General features: G+C 34.0%; 1 long non-coding RNA gene across 4 annotated transcripts; it reads left to right on the top strand.

The window, feature by feature from the left end:
- On the top strand, window positions 1–5,541 carry LOC148788873 (uncharacterized). 4 transcript variants are annotated; one of them, XR_016064409.1, is made up of 8 exons: window positions 1–96; window positions 330–450; window positions 559–625; window positions 703–797; window positions 1,288–1,419; window positions 2,046–2,201; window positions 2,517–2,624; window positions 5,304–5,541. It is a non-coding gene; the product is annotated as an uncharacterized LOC148788873 (long non-coding RNA). The 4 variants fall into 4 exon arrangements; XR_016064410.1 differs by having other exon boundaries at window positions 555–625; window positions 5,320–5,541; XR_016064407.1 differs by having other exon boundaries at window positions 555–625.

Below are 5,541 nucleotides of genomic sequence, written 5' to 3'. Positions count from 1 at the left end.
TAGATATTTAACGGGCAAATTTTGTTACCGTTTTGAAACTCACAACACACCCTTCATCCTCCTCCAGCCCCCAGCCTCGGTTTTCTTCTTCTTCAGGTAGGTACTTCTTGTAAGTCATCAACTCAAAACAAGTGAGTTTTATTTAAGTTTCTTGATTTAGGGTTCTTGCATTGTGAAATTAAATGTATCTTGGTTCAATAAATTTGTCTGCCCGACGGAAAACTTTCTTGAAGATCACCGAATTCTTGAATTACACTGTTTTACTCTTTTTTTTTTTTTTCCCTGTACTTTTTTTGACTATATATCTTCCTTGCGTGCCCTAAATGTAGGGAATTCTTGTACTCTCTTTTGTTTGGATGAAGAATGGGAAGGAGTTTCTTTTAACTGACACTGTTGGCTTCATCCAGAAGTTACCAACAAGACTCATATGAACATTTCTCCTATGTCATGGTCATTCCCCGTTATTTCTGATTGTGTTTTGTTATGTTCAGTGAATTAAATCTTGGCTGTTTTATTTAATTGATGTTTCTTTCAACCAATCATTTTTCTTCTAGGTAGCTGCTTGTAGGGCAACTCTGCAAGAGATATATGAGTCATCACTTCTAGTACATGTGGTGGATATTAGGTATGATTGACCCTTTGAAGAGTAGACTGCAAATCTCAACTATACAGCTCCTAATTACATTGTTCAATTTGGATCAGCCATCCACTGGCAGAGCAACAGATTTACGCTGTGGAAAAAGTTCTTGCAGAACTTGATACATCATCAATCCCCTAAATTAATTATGTGGAACAAGGTAGTAGGATTTATTTGTCATTTGTTCTTAAATATGCACAATCATTCTTATGTTCTGTTTATAGTTTCTGATTTTCCTATCTGATAACTCGTCAACAATATCGCCGACCCAATAAGATAGTGTGAAAACTCAAGATTGCACTACACAATGATACCACCGTGGTTGAGGATAAGGCATTCAGATTAACTCTCATCCACTTTATTGAGTGTGGGTTGCCTTATATATGTTTCTCTCTAATATATGAACGTGACTTATTGATACATACCCTTGGTAGTAATTGATTTCTTACACGACATTAGACTGACATTAACACAGTGTGCTAACCTAGTGCGGTTGTCACTGACTGAATATGCTTGGTTTTGTTCTTAATTCTCAACTTATTGATGGTTTAGATTTATAACAAACTTCCCTTCAAAATACGAGAGGTTTGACTGGTTGCAATGGAGTGTAAGAGCATCACTTCTTGACTGGTTAATGCATATCTCTACAGGTCGCTAATGCAAAGGATCCGGAAAAGATCAAGTCTGAAGCTAAGAAAAAAAGTGGATGCCATATGCATCTCAGCTTTAACTGGTGAAGGGTTAGATGATTTCTCTGTAATGCAGTCCAGGAAGAACTAAAGGTACTTCTCCATGGCTATCTTGCATAATTACAAATTGGTTTCTGATCTTCTTTTCTCCGTCCTCTTTTATATGGGACATATCTACCAGTAGATTGAATGTTCTTATGTGATCCTTGACTTTTTCCTTCAACGGGATATGATGGTGTGGGTGGAAGCTCTGATTCCCTTTGATAAAGGGGAACTCCTATGCAAATTTATCAGGTATTTTCTCTCGGAGGTAATAGGAACAAGGACATGCTAGACTGATTCATAATAAGGAAGCAAGTTTTTGCTTTAGAAAATTGTGAATTTGGGTTGAAGAAAGAGAAAAAGAACCTAGAATTTCGCATCATATGTTGGTCCGATTTTGTGCAATTGTAATAATGCAATATAAAGGGTATAGCGGTCGTAGGTTGTCTTCTGCCCATGCTTGAGTCAGTGTCAAATTCACCATAATTTTGACAATGCGATGATAAAGGTTGTAGCATTCTGAGGTGTACTTATGTCCGTGTTTGACTCAATATCCAATTTTTTCTGTTGTTAAACAAAATATAATCTCAGAAACTTCAATGTTTGACAATCATTCGATAGGAATACATCAAAGGATGGAGCTTTGGTTAGAGCTCATGTTCCACTCCGCTTTGCAGGGCTTCTCACTCCAATGAGACAAACTTGAGTGTCATAGCTGTTTTCAGGGCTTCTTCCAAGTTGTTCAAAAAGGTTTGAGCGTTTGAAGAAGGCACGATTTTTGCTGGCCTTGCTGTGATTGATGCTTACAGCTACAGAGACAAGTGGCCATGAATGTATGCATTTTCTGTTCTTTTAATATGAATGTGACTGTAGCAATAATATGAATGTATGCATTTTCTGTTTTAGAAAGTTCTTTGCTGGAAGTTATATAATCTAAACGCATGCAAAAATGCAACGGAAATGATTTTCTTTTTTTTTTTCTTTTCGGAAAAGATTATTTTCATTGATGTAAAAGGATTATATGTACACTTACAAGCTTTTCACAAAAGTTTTCTTTAGAAATGATTTTGTATCTACGTGAGAGGTTTGTCTAGTGATATCTTTTGAAGTTTTCTGAAAATTCTGTCAATGATTCTTGGTTCTCGTAGGACTTTGGTGCCGAAACTTTTTGGCTCCACTTGTTAACATATGGAGCTATATGAGCAAGATGCTGATGTTCTCAATTACACAATCCAGAGTAAAACTACTGCTTGAAGGTAATGGAAAACCATGTATATCTTCATTTTGATTAGTGACTCTTCGTCTACTTGAGGAGCAGAAAGTAACATTATGTTTGCTGATCAATTTGCCCACTTCATCTCTTAATGCATATATGTGATCCACTGCTAGCTGACCGCCATCCTTCCACTCTCTCTTACTCTTATTTGAACTTGAGTTTAAGTATCTTAATATTCTCTTGGGACTGTGATGGAACTTCTTTATATGTGATCCGCTGAAAGCTCAGTGCCACCATCCATCTCTTACTCTTAATTTAACTCGACTTTTAGTATCTTAATATTCTCTTGGGACTGTGATGAAACTTCCTAAACCAATTAATGGACCAGCAGAATATTTTCTCTCAAGTGCCATCTAGAAAGGTATATTCTTGGTTATGCAGTATCTGTTTTTATGCTTCAAATTAGAGCATGCCGCAGTGACATTTGTGTTGTTTTCTTTTGTGCCTTACTTCATTATTATGTATTAATGCAAAGGATAGATGTCATACGATTTATAGTCTCTTATAGAAGTGTTGTTACTGGTAATTTAGGAGGAATTCTTTCATTTGCAAGTTTTGTTGTTGATATATAATTTTTCAGTAATACTTGTAACATGCGTTTATTTGATTCTACAAGTGAAGCATGTCACTTGGTATATGTGATTCATACTTGTCCTTTACAAGAGCGAGGGCTAGAGTTTGAATTTGGTTTGCTAATTTCGTGCAAAGTAGATAACCTCATATCGATAAGGATTGTGTGGGAATCAAAAGTTTAAGTAGGATTTAAATGCTCAATTAAAACATATGTTGGCTGCTAATGTGTGTTTTTTGATGATATTTTAGAACCTAATGGTAGCCTACCTATCTTCATATTCGTCTCTTCTAGTTTCTAACGCAAAAGTAACCAATGCCCCTATTAATTCTTCGTTGTCAATTTTTCTTCCATATTTTGAAATCAAGAAGGTTGAACCATTGAGTTTTACACTTTGTATAATTCAAACCCAATTTTACTGCTCCGATTTCTTTGAAAAGCCGCGTAATCACCATTCTGGTTTGGAAAGAAAAGAATTGTGGGTTTTGGGGCTGCTCAAAATGTGAAGGATGCAAGGGTAGAGTTGAGACCTAAATTGGAGAATAAACCCTCCTCTGTTTTTGTAAATTTGTTCTTGGTTCGTTTGTTGTGTTGGGTTTTCTCTTCATGCGCTTGCCTTAAAATTTTTTGTTTTTGATACATTTGGCATTCTTGTATGGATTTACAAACTCCATGTTGGTTCATGTTATTATCCTCTTAGTTTTGCAGGTGTATCATAGAAACATGTGTTGAAAAATCTATTTCATACAATCTTGAATTATTTTATTTGTGAACTTTGAAAATTAAATGCTATGCTAAAATGCGAAACGGTTGTCTAGATGCCAATTTAAAATTTGCTTTTCAAAAGGACTTGGTAAATCTTTTCTGAGTATTATATAATTTCATGAGTTGATAAATAATTTTTGAGGAACAAAGAGTTTTGGTAACATATACAGTGTTTGAAGAACTTTTTTAATTTTTATTTCTAAACAATAATACTGGAAATTAGTTTTCCTCTTTCACTTAAAGATTTGTTTTCCTTGTCAAATTCATGTTCTAAAAATCAATTTTTATCTTTTACTCAAATATTTGTTTTTCTTGTCAAGTGTTTTGTAATAAACTCATGTTTTCGCGATTAGCTTGAAGTACACTTGCAAATATTGAAGACAAATTAACAAAATATTTTGATTAGCAATAGATGAATTCATTTAATTGTTTTTGAATGAATGCACGAAAAGTCATATGTTTTGGACTTTGTGGAATTTGTTATTGAATTTTATTTTCATAAAAGTGATTGAAACTGTTTTTGAAGTTTTTTGGAACATTTTTAAGAAGCATTCAGTTTACTATTTCTAGTCAAATTGCATTCAACGCCATATTTATTCATATTTTCAAAAAACTACATCATTAACTTTTCTTTTGATAAATGATTATTGTGCTGAAACTTGACAAAATGTGTTGAAAATCCTTTTAAGATATTTTTACCAATAATTTAAAAACGAATAATGAGATTGGCATCTAGAACTGTAACGCAATTTAGTATACGACATTTTATTTTTGAAGTTCACAAATCAACTAATTTGTGATTGTGTGCTATGGAATTTCCAACCATGCTTAGATACACCTCCAAAGTTAAGACGATGAGGATATGAACGAATATGGTGTTTCTGTAAAATTTATACAAGAGTTTTAAATGTATCATAAACAAAAAGTTTTAATAAAGCGACATGGGAACAAAACCTAACATAATGAAGAAATCGAGAATAAACCAAAAATAAACGGTGGAGGGTTACTTCTCATTAAGGCCTCAACTCCAAACTGTCTTGCGCCCGTCATATTTAAAGCGGCCTTAAAATTCGTAATTCTATTGCTTCCAACTTAGAATGTTGAGAACGTGAGGGTTTCATAGAAATCAGACACTTTTGGGTTTGAATTATACAAAGGAAATTGCAATGGTTTCAACTTTACTTGATTCCTAAATATGGGAAAAGTTGATAAAGAAGATGTAAGTTGTTATTGCATGTCATTATGTTGCGTGTTTTTCACTTTAATTGTTAATTCTGTACATGTTTTCTTGTTTGTGTTTTTTTTTTTTTTTCATTCTAACAGCTTAATGTTGGTGAAGATGATCTTGCACCAGCTCTCATGTCAACTCGGGTTCAAGTACCTCGGAGTAGGAGCCCTCTTGCACCAGCAACCATCTATGTAAAAAGTCTATTGTAAATAAGAATTAAGTGTGTTCGGTAGTACTTTTGCCTTCTTTGTAGTATGTGGAAAATTGTTGCTTTGCCCAACAAGGTCCGGCTTATTCTTAGCCAGAGAAATAAAAGTTTTTATTCAAAACCAA

The sequence above is a fragment of the Sesamum indicum genome, linkage group LG3 (genome assembly GCF_026168435.1).
Source record: "Sesamum indicum cultivar Baizhima isolate 11 linkage group LG3, ASM2616843v1, whole genome shotgun sequence".
NCBI lineage: Eukaryota > Viridiplantae > Streptophyta > Magnoliopsida > Lamiales > Pedaliaceae > Sesamum > Sesamum indicum.
This window is presented reverse-complemented; position numbering and strand designations above follow the sequence as displayed.